The sequence below is a fragment of the Danio rerio genome, chromosome 4, assembly GCF_052040795.2.
Source record: "Danio rerio strain M-AB ecotype USA chromosome 4, GRCz13ab, whole genome shotgun sequence".
Taxonomy (NCBI): Eukaryota; Metazoa; Chordata; class Actinopteri; order Cypriniformes; family Danionidae; genus Danio; species Danio rerio.
In genome coordinates, this window is record NC_141024.2 from 63,820,742 (window position 1) to 63,835,984 (window position 15,243).

Sequence of the window (15,243 nt, forward strand, 5' to 3'; positions counted from 1 at the left end):
TATATATATATATATATATATATATATATATATATATATATATTTTTTTTTTTTTATTTATTTATTTATTTTTTTTTATGTTTTTATTTTGGCCCACCCTAAAGTTCCAAGCTGGAGCTGGGCCTACTCCAAAGGTAAGTGTCAAAAAAGCTAAACAAAAAAAAAAGACTTTTATTTTGGCTTGGCGTGTGACGTCATAAGGCTGCGCCGCTCACACACTGTTATTTGACTGGAGAAAGGTTTGTTTTAAAGCGTTTACACAAATATAAAGCGATTGATTAAAGTTTCAGTTTTTCATTCAGTGCTTAATTTTGTACCTGCTGTTGACAATATTATTTTAACCCTTTATACAACGTAATACTATTTTACTCCCAGTGGTGGGGCTATTGTTTGAACAACAGAAAAGTGTTTTAATGAAGGTTCGATTTATTATATAACATAATGTCATTCCATTCTAAGTATACATCACTATATATAAGAAAAGTAGTTACACTGTAAAAAATTGCTGTTAAAAAACGGTCAGATTCTACGATAAAATAATGTTTTTTCACTAAAACAGTTATATTCTGTTAAAAACAGTGCTTTCTGGGTAACATTTTTGTTTTCGAGAAAGTAACCAACTGCAGAAAACTGTGAGCTAACAGAGTTCAGATTCGATGTTTTGAAGTCTGTGTTTGAAATCACGCTTTGTGTCCTTGTTCACTATTTCATACACTAGTTAACTAAAATAGTTCACCAGACAGTTTTAATGAACACTAATGAGTGAATTCAGACACTGATGAACACCTGCTGTTAATAATTACAATTACTGAAGAAAATAAACAAGAAACACAAACAGTGACTTGAGTTACAACATTAAGTAAAATCAAATAAAATAAAACAGCTTCAGTCTCAGCAGAGGATCATTAAACAACTCCACAAACAACAGCAGACACACTTATTACTGACTGATTTGACTTCCATACTATTCTCATTGAGATCCAACAGAAATTAAGGTGTTTTTTGTGTCACCGTAATGGAGTGAGGGGCTGATTTAGTTGGGTTCTTCACCCTTGAACTCATTTAAGAAGAATTTCCAACTGCTGTAATACAGAGTTTACAAAACGTTTGTACTGTAGCAATAAAGTTGGGAAGTCAATAAATAGAGAAATCGATTAGTCTGAAATTAGTTCTGATAAATGTTTTGGTTTAAATCTGAATGAAGGGCCTCATGCAATAGATTTTATGCTTAGTTGCAGGTATTAATTTAATTAATGAGAAGTGGAAAAGATACCTACGTAATTACTTAACAGTCAAGAAATAACATAAAAAACCAGTTCAGTTATGACAAATACACACTCAGACCTCATGAATCTGACCTTGTATCTCAACAATGGTAACAATTCAAATGTTTCATGCTGCAATGCATGCTGGGAGTGGCACTGTACAAATATCCCAGCATGCATTGCGGTATAAACAAATGTTGTATAATGGTCTAACGGTTTTCTTTATTTGTGTTTGATTCAGCTGTTGTTTATGTTTAGACTTTCAGTTGCCTGTTTGTGAGTTAAACTGTTAAATTTGTTAAATTTTGTTAAATTTGTTGTCACCATTATTGAGGTTCATATGCTGATTATAGATGTCTCTTTGAGTGCGATTTACACTATAGAGCAGTGTTATTGTCCAAGATATTCTTAAAAACTTCCAGAAATCATTGCCATATAAAGACATATAATGTAAAACAATAGATTAATCATTGAATAGGAGCAGTAAATTTTATTATACTAAATGAGAACAGACTCTGCCATTTAATAGCAACATGAACATCACCAGATCTTATTTAGGTTTTTGGCTGGCTTGCCACAACAAAGGAAGTTTTTAAACAAAGTTCTTAACAATTGCAGCAGCCAAGATATATAAATGTTAAAAATGACAGGGCTAAGAGCCCAACTAAAGCAAACTCTGTTCTCCATGATGGTGACGTAAAACTTTCACTTTTTCTCAAGAAGAACTTTAGTAGATGTTATACAAAAATACATGTATTAAGTAATAAGTGTAGCTGGTGATGATGTTTGTAGAGTTGTTTAATCATCCGCTGATCATTTAAAGGATTTAATCATTTGTTGTTCTTCAGGTTATTTCATTATAAAGCTGTGACTAAAGTTTTGTATGTTCTGTTCTTGTTTTTTCCCTTCAGTATTTCTTCATTTGTTCATTGTTAATCCTCAATTATCATTTAATTAGTCAGTTAATTAATGAATTTACTTCAGCTTTGCTCCATGTTTCTTGAACACTCAGTAGTGTGGACACTTCAATTAAAACTGAAGTATATGCTCTGGGGTTTAAAGGGTTAAAGGTGTGAGAGGTAAAAACACAGTGTAAAAATGTATTTTAACAGTAATATACTGTTAATTTACACAACGGAAGTAGACTGTAAAAAAACAGTATATTGCTGGCAACCACAGCTGCCAGTAGATTACTGTTAAATCAAGGAAAAAACAGTATTTTACTGTAAAACCTGAAGCTAATTTCTTCTGTCTGTCACCGTTGTGGAGGAGAGTAGAGCCAGTGTATGAGTTAAAGATGAACAATGAACTGCTAATGTTATTCTGCATGTTTCTCTATTTAAAGATAGCGGCTGTTTAGTGGCTGATGCAGTCAGAATCTCTCTGGTGATTCCAGATTTACATGTATGTGTGCTGTTGTGAAAAATAAGACATTAGAGTTAAACCGAACTTTTTTAATTAACTAAAATAAGTTATCATTATAAGTATGCTTCTAAGCATATATAGCACATTACTTCATAAACTCATTCAGCAGTTGACCAAGTTGAGGCAGTTGCTTTCAGTGAGCAAAATGAGTTCACTTGAGTATTGTGTAAATCAATGTAGTCCATGTATTTTTAAAGCAACATACTGTAAAATAACAGTACATTGCTGGCAACTGCAGCTGCCAGTATTTTACTGTTTTTTAACGGGACAATTTTTAATAGTGTACGTCGTTGAGCAATTAAGAGAAACACCTAGACAAGGTCATATGGAATCTGTTTTAGAAATTTTATTTAAGCTAAATTTTATCTGAGTTCTAAACATAGATGTGACTAATTTAATTTTAATACAATTTTACAAGAAAGCAACAAACAAAAGAAGATTGTGTTTAGTTTATGATTTAGAAGCAATTAAGGAGAATAGATTTTAAAGCTGAGGTTAATAGTGTATGCAGAAATATGGTCATACTGATAAAAAATGTAAAGTGATTGATTTTTGAATTATCAGAGAGAGTGGTGTTGATTTAGTATGTTGATAAAAGTTTACGTGCAGAAAAACAGTAGACACCTAATTGATTGGGATTAGGCAGGTGCTATATGACATTTATATGGAACTAGATTTAAAGGAAGTAAATAAAAAATTATAGGTGATTAGATAACACGCCATAATATTGGGACAAGTGATGTCTGGGATAGGTGGAGTCAGATCACTAAATAAATAAGCAATTTCAAATAACTGTAAACTGGTGAATGTATAACACATGGTAATAAGACTAATATGAATTATAGACTTTAATTATATTTAGAGATATCAGAAACTGCAAGAGAAGAATGAGGGTGAGGTTATAATTGATTATAGAGATATGGGAGAACAGGTGAATGAAAAGATATGTGCTAGTCATGATTAACAGCTATAGTGAATGGAAACAAATAGATGTTGAGTAAGAATTAGATTGGATAATGATGAACACTGAAATAATGAATATTTGAAATTGCAGCAAGTAATGGGCCTGAAGCATGAATTTAGGGATGGTGTAAGACTAATAATTACAGGGAAAGGTAGAGAAAATTAATACAAATTTAAACACAATTGGCAAAATTCTGTGCACAGACCAAACTGAATTGGATAAAAATAATGTTGAGGGGCATTAGTTTGTTATGGAACAAAACAATGGAATTAATGACTTTTGCATTGTTTACAGGACTGCAGTTTTGGGGACCTGGTGCAGCTTGGACGTGCAGTAGCTTACTTATGTAGAGATTAGAATATGACCAATTAACAACTTTACTTCAGACTTTTCTAAACAGGTTGCTGAAGGTGTGAGGCTGGCCGGAGTAACTTGAAAGTTAACATAGGGGTGTAAAAACAGTCTGGAGCTAGGCCCAGGCCGAAAGGGGGATAAAACACAAAAAGGGGATATCTGATATCTAATTGGAGTGTGTAAGCATGTATTGGTGTGGGAGCTGAACACGCTGCACCACCAATGCATGAGGCCAACTGTATATTAGATACAGCCCAACACAAAAAGGGGAACCGAAAACCACATTAAATTCTAGAATAGAAAGAGAAAATAAGACTGATTTACTAGCATATGACAATCTGACAGAAAGTGTGTGATTAAGTGTGTATGGACGTTTCCCGGAGATGGGTTGCAGCTGGAAGGGCATCCGCTGTGTAAAACATATGTTGGATAAGTTGGCGTTTCATTTTACTGACGGTGGGGACCCCAGATTAATAAAGGAACTAAGCCTTAAAGAAAATGAATGAATGAATGAATGTATGAATGAATGAATGAATGAATTGGACCAATTAGATTGGAGAAAATTGAGAAAAAATAAATTGAAACACAATTACATTTTAAAATTATTTTATTTTACACACGTTAGTTTTTAGGAATTTTTTGAATTATTTTTATTCTTTTATTTTAGACATATTTTTTTATCTTTTATGGGAAGACATTCTTAATGTTTTTTTTATTATACTTTATTTTAAGAAATTTTTATGCTTTTTATCTTTTATTTTAATACCTTTTTAATGTTCTATTATTTTAAGACATTTGTATGTTTTTTCATAATCTTTTATTTTAAGACATTCAATGCTTTTATATTTTTCATTTTCAATGCAAAAATCTTTTATTTTAAGATGCTTTTTGAATCTTTTATTTTAAGACATTTTTAAGATAATTTTATTTTAAACACATTCTTATGAGTTTAAGATTCTTTTATTTGAAGACGATTTTAAAATTCTTTTATTTGAACACATTTTTGAAGATTATTTTAGTTTGAGCCATTGTTGTTTTTAAATCTTTAATTTGAAGACATTTTAAGATTTTTATTTTAAGCCATTGTTGTTTTTGAACCTTTTGAAATCTCTAGTTTAAATATGTTTGAATTTTGGTTTTAAAATTTGGTGACAAGTCTGAGTTGTTAGTTTAATAACCTTGTTATGATTTAGTTCTGAACTTTTCATTTTAATAATTGGTTAGTTTAATCCTACTTTGAAGCTGTTGATTTTTCATCCTAAATCTCAATTGTAATTTTGGTTCAATAATGACTTAAAATGTTGAAATTCAGTCTGAACTAAGCAGGGGGATTATAATTTGTATTAGTGAATTGCTGATTTGAATTATGTTGTTAGAATTTTGAATTTCTAATTCCAATCATATTTTCACAAGTGTTGATCTTAGATTTTATTCATACTGTGGGATTTTCAATGGGGGTGCATTTCCTTTTGATCAGATTTTATTTTTTAAATGTTGGAGTTTTTAAATTTTATTTACATTTTTATTATTCTCATTCTTATTTTAATTTTGGTGGGGAAGAAGAAGAAGAAAAAATAAATTACCTTTATTGATAAAGTGTATGAGAATGGAAAATTTTTATTATGGGATAATTGGAAGTTAATAAGATTGTTGGGATTAATAAGCCTGAATATAGCAAGTATAATCCTTAGCAAAAGAAGATATCGGAGTGACTTCAAGAAGGAAGAGACTGCACCACCGAAGAGGAGAACCAAGAGTGTGAAAATTATAAACTGAATCCAGAAAAGTTAAAGAAATTGAGTTAAAAGGGTTTTTGGGCATCATTTAACATAATGAAGGAGCACTAGGATGTTAAAGATTGTTTTGAATAAGAGGTAAAACAGGGATTTAGGCAAAGGCCTGCAGTAATGACAATTGGACATTTTTGTGGGGATTTGATTATCTGATTTTGTTTTTGTCTGCTCCAGAGAGGAGCAGAAAAGGGGAATTGTTGGAGAAAAGGAATTTATTTTTATTTTTATTCTTTTTATTATTTTTTATTAGAAAAATGTTTAGACTAAAAACAGATTAATCAATCTTTCTCTTTTGTAATATAAAACGTCTTGACCAGACAAACTTCCTCTTTTTTACTGTGCTGCATACTTTTTAGAAGAACTGCTGACAAGTGGAAAAGCAGAATAAGAATAAATTGAGGGTGGGGGCCTTTGTTCCAGAACTATAGTCTAGACATGTCACATGTTGTCCTGATGCTTGTAGAAGTTGTGAAATATATTAAAGATGCACGTAATTGTTCAGTTCTGGTATGCAGAGAAAGGTTGCAGAAAGAGGAAGTAATGTCCAGGGGTTGCAAAGAGCCAAGGGACTGCAGAATGACTGATAAGTGACGTTAAACCAAAACTCCACCTGTTAAGATCAGTTGTGTATATATATACTGGAGTCAGGAAATGTAAGTCAGTTGCGAACCTCTTGAATGTAATTCTTGTATTGCATCGGGGTAACGTAACCCAGAGCTCTGTCATCGAACTATTCATTTGTATCTAATAAATTACTAATATTTTTGGCATTGAAGAAAACCCTCTCCTGACCTTTTCTCTTGAACACGCATGGAATAGAGATAGATATTCCAACAGTTTGGATGACATGGTCAGGCTTGAGACATGATCATCCAGACTCTAAAAGACCGCGTCCGGCTTGTCAGCATTTTCTGCATCCTGACATGCTGGTTTTTGTTGTGTATTATTTTTTCTTTTTCGATTTTTGTTATCGGGTAAATGTCTCTTACTGTGAATTTCTGTGGCGCTGTGGCTTAGCTTGTCAAAGCGCTTGCCTTGTAAACAGGAGATCCTGGGCTCAAATCCCAGCAGCGCCTTAGTCCAGGTGGTGCGTGTGCTTGTTTCATAGAGCTCACCCGAATGAATTATAAAATTGTATAGCTTTGAGGCGTAATGAATAGTGCGACAAATAGAGTTAAACAACCTCTTTGCTTGCCATTTTAAGACTTGCTGTCTTTTTTTAGTCTCTGTGTGCAAATACGTCTTGCCTCCTATTCAGCGTTGGCGCTGTGGCTTAGTTGGTCAAAGCGCCTGTCTTGTAAACAGGAGATCCTGGGTTCAAATCCCATCAGTGCCTAATGTACAGGTTTCGTGTTTGCTTTTTGTTAAGAGTAACGAGTGTTTACGCAGCGGGATGTTTAGCAGTCGGTTTCTTAGCAAAACTCAAATCCTTAAGAACGCTGATCGTTCAAGAGGGCTTTGGACGATGCCTTTATATAGCATAGTGTGGTAATGCCTAACCAATTGGACTTTAATATTTCAAGTCCAGACATTCCCACATGCAGCGCTACCGTTGTTAGTTTTTTTTTTTTTTTTTTTGGAATTAAACATTTAGCCTGTGTCGAGGTCGTTTGGCGCTGTGGCTTAGTTGGTCAAAGTGCCTGTCTAGTGAACAGGAGATCCTGGCTTTGAATTCCAGCAGTGCCTTGTCCGCAGTTGGCTGTTCTTTCATGGGCCAGAGAGTACTAAAAAGTGCTTTCTGTCCAACATTGCTAGAGGAAGCAGAGCACTTGGGCTCTGTGGCGCAATGGATAGCGCATTGGACTTCTAGGCTGTGAGCTGAGCCATTCAAAGGTTATGGGTTCGAGTCCCACCAGAGTTGAAAGCTTTGCTCTTTTTCTTCACTGACTTAAGGTGTGGTGCGTTTCTAACATTTTAGGCATCTGTCCATCCCGTTTTGCTTCTTTCTTTCATTGCGCAGTGCAGGCTCAGATACTAGGGGTACTCTACAATAAAGCCGATGACTTAATTGAGCTGTTTTAAATAAGGGAGATTAGAAAACGGTGTAGTGCCTAGTGGGCTTGAGGAATGACTCGTCGGCAACCTGTGGTTTTGGGGAAAAGTAACTGCCACCTATTGTTGAGATCACGCCTTTTGGATTTGTCGTACAAGAGCCTCTTTATGCATGTGCAAAGTAACTGAGTAGAAAGCACAGTAAATTTTGCTTCCCCCCCACTGTCTTAGATGAAACTGCGTTTGGAAGTATCGTATCCAGAGGTTTTTTCTTTTAGTGTTAAGACTAAGTTGGCCAGAGCACCTGTCTTGGGAACAGCAGGTGCTAGGTTCAAATCCAAACTGCACCTTTCCCTCAGATGATGGGAGAGTGGCTTTCTGATCTGAAACTCTTTCAATGGCCGATAGCATATGTTTGTCCTGATTTCCATTTTCCGAGCTGACTCTGGGTTTGGATGACATGGCCAGGCTTGAGACATGATCATCCAGACTCTAAAGGACCGCGTCCGGCTTAGCATTTTCTGCATCCTGACATGCTGGTTTTTGTTGTGTATTATTTTTTCTTCTTCGATTTTTGTTATCGGGTAAATGTTTCTTACTATGAATTTCTGTGGCGCTGTGGCTTAGCTGGTCAAAGCGCCTGTCTTGTAAACAGGAGATCTTGGGCTCAAATCCCAGCAGCGCCTTAGTCCAGGTGGTGCGTGTGCTTGTTTCATAGAGCTCACCCGAATGAATTATAAAATTGTATATCTTTGAGGCGTAATGAATAGTGCGACAAATAGAGTTAAACAACCTCTTTGCTTGCCATTTTAAGACTTGCTGTCTTTTTTTAGTCTCTGTGTCCAAATACGTCTTGCCTCCTATTCAGCGTTGGCGCTGTGGCTTAGTTGGTCAAAGCGCCTGTCTCGTAAACAGGAGATCCTGGGTTCAAATCCCAGCAGTGCCTAATGTACAGGTTTCGTGTTTGCTTTTTGTTAAGAGTAACGAGTGTTTACGCAGCGGGATGTTTAGCAGTCGGTTTCTTAACAAAACTCAAATCCTTAAGAACGCTGCTCGTTCAAGAGGGCTTTGGACGATGCCTTTATATAGCATAGTGTGGTAATGCCTAACCAATTGGACTTTAATATTTCAAGTCCAGACATTCCCACATGCAGCGCTACCGTTGTTAGTTTTTTTTTTTTTTTTGGAATTAAACATTTAGCATGTGTCGAGGTCGTTTGGCGCTGTGGCTTAGTTGGTCAAAGTGCCTGTCTAGTAAACAGGAGATCCTGGCTTTGAATTCCAGCAGTGCCTTGTCCGCAGTTGGCTGTTCTTTCATGGGCCAGAGAGTACTAAAAAGTGCTTTCTGTCCAACAGTTCTAGAGGAAGCAGAGCACTTGGGCTCTGTGGCGCAATGGATAGCGCATTGGACTTCTAGGTTGTGAGCTGAGCCATTCAAAGGTTGTGGGTTAGAGTCCCACCAGAGTTGCAAGCTTTGCTCTTTTTCTTCACTGACTTAAGGTGTGGTGCGTTTCTAACATTTTAGGCATCTGTCCATCCCGTTTTGCTTCTTTCTTTCATTGCGCAGTGCAGGCTCAGATACTAGGGGTACTCTACAATAAAGCCGATGACTTAATTGAGCTGTTTTAAATAAGGGAGATTAGAAAACGGTGTAGGGCCTAGTGGGCTTGAGGAATGACTCGTCGGCAACCTGTGGTTTTGGGGAAAAGTAACTGCCACCTATTGTTGAGATCACGCCTTTTGGATTTGTCGTACAAGAGCCTCTTTATGCATGTGCAAAGTAACTGAGTAGAAAGCACAGTAAATTTTGCTTCCCCCCCCCACTGTCTTAGATGAAACTGCGTTTGGAAGTATCGTATCCAGAGGTTTTTTCTTTTTGTGTTAAGACTAAGTTGGCCAGAGCACCTGTCTTGGGAACAGCAGGTGCTAGGTTCAAATCCAAACTGTACCTTTCCTTCAGATTATGGGAGAGTGGCTTTCTTTTTTTTTTTTTTTAACACTTTTATTGTTATAGAAAGTTGTGATACATTCTTACTGTATTAGTAACCAAATACCAATCAAAGAACTCCCGCCCCATCCCGACGTTCAAAATAAAAATTAAAAATTAAAAAAAGAAAGGAATAGAATAAAAAAATGCATTCTCATGCGAGGAAAGTAATACAAAAACAAATAAATAGAAAATAAAGATTAACTAAAATAAACTTAAAGTTAAAAATAAAAAGGGCAATTTTGTTAAAAATTAAAAATATATAAAAAATAAATACCATTAAATAATTGACATTTCAACATATACATTCCAGTGAAAGTATATTAAAGTTAGTCATTACAAACACAGTGTATTTTAACAGTCACATTGTTTGGGATTACTAAACAGTCAGTGCACTGTTATTTAAAAATGAAGGAAGAAGTCCCAAATCTTGTAGAATATGTTCATTTTTTGTTTGATTGAATAAGTCAACCTTTCCATTGCTATACAGGAAGACATTTCCTTAATCCAGAGTGACAAAGATGGAGCATGAGTACTTTTCCAGTGAATGGCAATCAGGCGCTTCGCGTGTAATAGACACAGATTTATAAACTTCTGTTCATATGACTTCAGCGATAAGGCAGGTGGGAAAAGACCAAGGATACAGATTTTAGGGCAAACAGGGATTTCTTTACCAATAGTTTTAGAGATTACACCAATTATTTCTTTCCAAAAGAATTGCAAGTGCTCACTTTGCCAAACACAATGGAACAGTGTGCCCTTGTAAGTCAAACATTTTCCACAAATGTACAGAATATTTCTATTAAATTTATTTAACATTTCTGGTGTTATATATGTTCTCATTACCCAATTATATTGGATTAATTTAAAACGGGTGTTGATTGATGTTTGCGCTTGAAGACAACTTTCTTCCCATTCATTTTCTGTAATATCTATTTGAAAGTCTTCAATCCAAGCCAGTCTTTTATGATTTGTAGATTCTTTGGAAGCATTAACAAATTTGCTATATAGTGTAGAAATTTTGTATTTGGCACTGGGATCTTTAACTGCAATTTCTTCTAAACTACTTAGGGTCGGACACTGATATGAATGATTTTTAGATCTTATAAAATTACGGATCTGAAGATACTTAAAAAAATGAGACTGAGGAATTTTATATCTTTCCTTTAAGGTTTCAAAGGACATCAATATATTATCTTCATAAAGATCTGATATCTTTTGCAAGCCTTTCTGGAACCACAGCTTAAAACCCTTGCCTGATTTCCCTGGTACGAATAATGCATTACACCAAATGGGAGAGAATTTAGAAAGTACCGGGGTTTCTCCCAGCTCAACCTGTGACTCATGCCATGATAAAATAGTGGCTCTCACAAATGGGTTAGATGTATTTTGTTTGAGTTTCTTTAAAGAATCAGAGCATAAATATGTGTCAAGACTCAAATTGCCTGTACATTTTCTTTCAATCTGTATCCATGGAATGCTAGGTGAGCCAGCAAACCAATAACATGCAGATCTTAGATGAGCTGCCTTAAAATACCAAAAAAGATTAGGGAGTCGCAGCCCGCCTCGTTCATAAGGAAGATACAGGAGTAATAAGCGAAGCTTATTATTCCAAATAATTTTAATAAATGCCTTTTTCATATTTGAGAAAAAGGAAGGAGGAGGGGTCAGGGGGATTGACTGAAACAAATATAGAAATTTAGGGAGAATATTCATTTTAATGGTATTCACCCTTCCAATAGTAGTGAGAGGAAGAGACATCCATCTGTTCAAACTTTCGTTTACCTGAGTTATCAGAGGAGTATAATTGGCTGAGATAAGATTTTTTACTTGTGGAGTAACTTTGATTCCCAAACATCCAAATCCGTCTACAGAAGTTTCATAAGGGTGTTGTATTACTGGATTTTGTCTCTCCTGTTCATTAAGAAAGAGCCATTCGACCATTCGACTCTGTCAAATGCTTTTTCTGCATCTAACGATAAAATACCTGTATCTTTAGAGCCATCCATCTCATGAACGATATTTAGTACTCGCCTGATGTTATGAAAGGCCTGTCTGTTTCGAACAAAGCCATTTTGGTCCATTCCTATTAGGGACGGTAGATGAGCTTCCAATCGAAGGGCTAAAATCTTGGCTATAATTTTGGCATCGGAGTTCATTAACGAAATTGGCCTATATGATTCACATCTGTCTAAGGGTTTATGGGGTTTAGGAATGAGTGTTATTAATGCAGCTCTTAGAGAAGGAGAAAGACAGCCCTCCAACATCGACTCTTCATACATTTCTAACAAAGGAACTGCTAATTTATCTTTAAAGGCTTTATATATATCAATTGGTATCCCGTCTAGTCCAGCTGTTTTACCACTTTTCATATTCACAATAGCATTTAAAATTTCTTTACTAGTTAGAGGTTCCTCCAGTTCTTTTTTGGCTTCAATGCTTATAGAAGGAATCAAAAGATCATCTAAAAATAAAGTTTGGTCCATGCTGCATTCTGATGATTCTGTATTGTATAGCATTTGGAAGAATTTGGAAAAAGTTTCATTAATCTCATCTGGGTCTGAAGTCAGATTACCAGCTGTTGTATAAATATTATGTATAGCTTTACTTGATTGTAATTGTTTTATCTGACAAGACAAAAGTCTACTTGCCTTTTCTCCATACTCATAAAATGTTTGTTTAAGACGGATTAAACTGGCTTCAGCTTTTGTTGCAGATATTTCATTATATTTTGCTCTTAGAATAAGCAGTTCCTGTTTAAGTATGTTGGAATTTGACAAATCAGAATATATATCTTCTTCTAATTTCCAAATTCTTTCTTCTAAATTTTGTAATTTCATTTTCCTTTTTCTATTGACAGAGCATGTGTACCTTATCATTTGGCCCCTTATATAAGCCTTAAAGGCTTCCCATCTTATAGATGCAGATGTTTCTTTCAGATTAGTTTTAAAAAATAAATCAATTTGAGTACGAATGAACTCCATAAATTTTGGATCATGAAGCCATCTTGGATGAAATCTCCATCTACAAGGCCCTTTTATAATTTTGTCACGAATAAATGAATGTTCAGAGGGATCCAAGTGCGAGTTAAACAAAATAATATTTATTGACAAAGTCAAACAAAAATCAAGTAATGAATGGTGCTAGTGCTAGGAGAGATCAGGCAGGAATCAGACGGGAAACAGGGTCCAGAAATTAGTCCTCAGATCCTAAGCACACAGACAGAACAGCACACCATAAGCACACATAACGAACTGACAAAGACACACAGAAAACGTGGCCCATATATAGACCCGAATATGAGCCTCAGCTGGCGAGCTCATCAAGCCAGCTGAGTGCCGTCATCACACGTGATCAAAACAAATACATGAGGAGAACAAAAACAAACCAACGTGATCAAACAGACACTCCGGAAAAGCGCACAAACCTGCAACCGTGACATTACCCCTCTCTCAAGAGCACCTCCTGGGGGGGTTGGTGAACCGGAGTGGGCGGGTTAATCGCCGTATGAAAAACAAGCTTTAATTTAGAAACGTGAAACACGGGATGTATTCTCCTGTACGCTGGAGGAAGTTTAAGGCGGACTGCCACCGGACTAATGATCTTGATGACAGTGAATGGTCCAATAAATTTAGGTGCAAGTTTATTACATACGGAACGCAAGGGAATATTCTTAGTTGAAAGCCACACTTTTTGACCGGCGACGTAAACGGGAGGCTTCGACCGGTGGCGATCGGCTTTAGCCTTGGTGTGCGCACCCACTTGGAGGAGGGTCTGTCTGGCCCTGTTCCAAGTGCGTCGACACCTCTGGACAAAGGCGTGGGCGGAGGGAACCGCGACTTCGGATTCCAGACTGGGAAAAGCTGGTGGCTGGTAACCTAAGCTACACTGAAACGGAGAAAGGTCCGTAGCCGATACTGGTAATGAATTGTGTGCGTACTCCACCCATGGGAGCTGCTGACTCCAAGAGGAGGGATTCTGGGAAACACAACAACGTAACATGCGCTCGAGATGTTGATTGGCTCTTTCGGTTTGTCCGTTACTCTGAGGATGAAAACCAGAAGAAAGACTTACAGTCGCTCCCAATAAATGACAGAATTCTCTCCAAAATTTAGAGACAAATTGAGGCCCCCTGTCAGAAACCACATCCGTCGGGAGGCCATGAATGCGAAAGACGTGATTAATGACAGCATCCGCTGTCTCTCTGGCTGAGGGTAATTTGGGCAGAGGAATAAAATGAGTAGCCTTCGAGAACCGGTCCACAACGGTCAAAACAGCCGTATTGCCACCAGATGGCGGGAGACCGGTAACGAAATCTAGCGAAATGTGCGACCAGGGTCTCGAAGGCACTGACAGCGGCTGAAGGAGTCCAGCAGGGGGGCGATTAGAAGTCTTAGAAACAGCACAAACAGAACAGGCCAAAACAAACTCGCGTATGTCCCGTGCCATAGCTGGCCACCAGAATCGCTGTTTAACTAAGAATAATGTATGACTCACCCCTGGATGACAAGCCACTTTGGAGGAATGTCCCCATCGAATGACGTCAGACCGAATCCCCTCCGGCACAAACAATCTACTAGGTGGGCATCCAACCGGGGGCGTTACCCCGTCCAGGGCTGTGCGAACCCTGCTCTCGATCTCCCATGTCACTGCAGAAATACAAATCCTCTGGGGAACGATGGGCTCAAGAGACGTATTGCGCTCGGAAGAATCAAAAAGATGGGATAACGTGTCAGGTTTGATGTTTTTGGAACCCGGCCGATAAGAGATGGTAAAATCGAAACGTCCGAAAAATAATGCCCACCGAGCCTGCCTGGAGCTGAGTCGTTTGGCGGACCTGATGTATTCGAGGTTCTTATGATCGGTCCAAATGATAAAGGGAACCCCCGAGCCCTCCAACCAATGACGCCACTCCTCCAAAGCGAGTTTGACCGCCACCAACTCCCTATTACCAATGTCGTAGTTTCGTTCTGCGGGAGATAATCGATGAGAGAAAAACGCACATGGATGAATTCTGTCATCCGAGGCGGCGTGCTGGGACAGGATAGCGCCCACCCCCACCTCTGACGCGTCAACCTCCACCACAGACTGCCGGGAGGGATCAGGTGTCACTAGAATGGGAACTGAAACAAAGCGGTTCTTCAGATTGGAGAATGCAGCCTGTGCTACACTCGACCACCTGAAGGGAGTTTTGGAGGAGGTTAAGGACGTCAGAGGAGCGGCGAGCTGGCTGAAATTGCGAATAAAATGCCGGTAAAAATTGGCGAAGCCCAGAAATCTCTGCAGGGCCTTACGAGACTCGAGACGGAATTGGCCAATTTACCACAGCCTGAACCTTCTCTGGATCCATGCGCACCCCCTCGATTGACACAATGTGTCCTAGAAAGGGAACAGACTGTGCATGGAACACGCATTTCTCCGCCTTGACAAAAGCCCATTCTCTAGCAGCCGCTGAAGCACTCG

General features: G+C 37.4%; 2 protein-coding genes and 5 non-coding genes across 7 annotated transcripts in view; 6 read left to right on the plus strand and 1 right to left on the minus strand.

Moving 5' to 3' along the window:
• LOC110439496 (uncharacterized) overlaps positions 1 to 15,243 on the minus strand; it is a 484,284-nt gene that overhangs the window by 138,248 nt on the left and 330,793 nt on the right. The gene's annotated exons all lie outside the window — the stretch shown is intronic.
• The window catches only part of LOC137489764 (uncharacterized), a 144,034-nt gene that overhangs the window by 47,170 nt on the left and 81,621 nt on the right, over positions 1 to 15,243 (plus strand). The gene's annotated exons all lie outside the window — the stretch shown is intronic.
• trnat-ugu (transfer RNA threonine (anticodon UGU)) lies at positions 7,064 to 7,137 on the plus strand. Its single transcript has one exon. It is a non-coding gene; the product is annotated as a tRNA-Thr (tRNA).
• On the plus strand, positions 7,574 to 7,662 carry trnar-ucu (transfer RNA arginine (anticodon UCU)). Its single transcript is given in 2 exon segments — positions 7,574 to 7,610; positions 7,627 to 7,662. It is a non-coding gene; the product is annotated as a tRNA-Arg (tRNA).
• trnat-ugu (transfer RNA threonine (anticodon UGU)) lies at positions 8,406 to 8,479 on the plus strand. Its single transcript has one exon. It is a non-coding gene; the product is annotated as a tRNA-Thr (tRNA).
• Positions 8,666 to 8,739, plus strand: trnat-cgu (transfer RNA threonine (anticodon CGU)). The gene has a single exon. It is a non-coding gene; the product is annotated as a tRNA-Thr (tRNA).
• trnar-ucu (transfer RNA arginine (anticodon UCU)) lies at positions 9,173 to 9,261 on the plus strand. Its single transcript is given in 2 exon segments — positions 9,173 to 9,209; positions 9,226 to 9,261. It is a non-coding gene; the product is annotated as a tRNA-Arg (tRNA).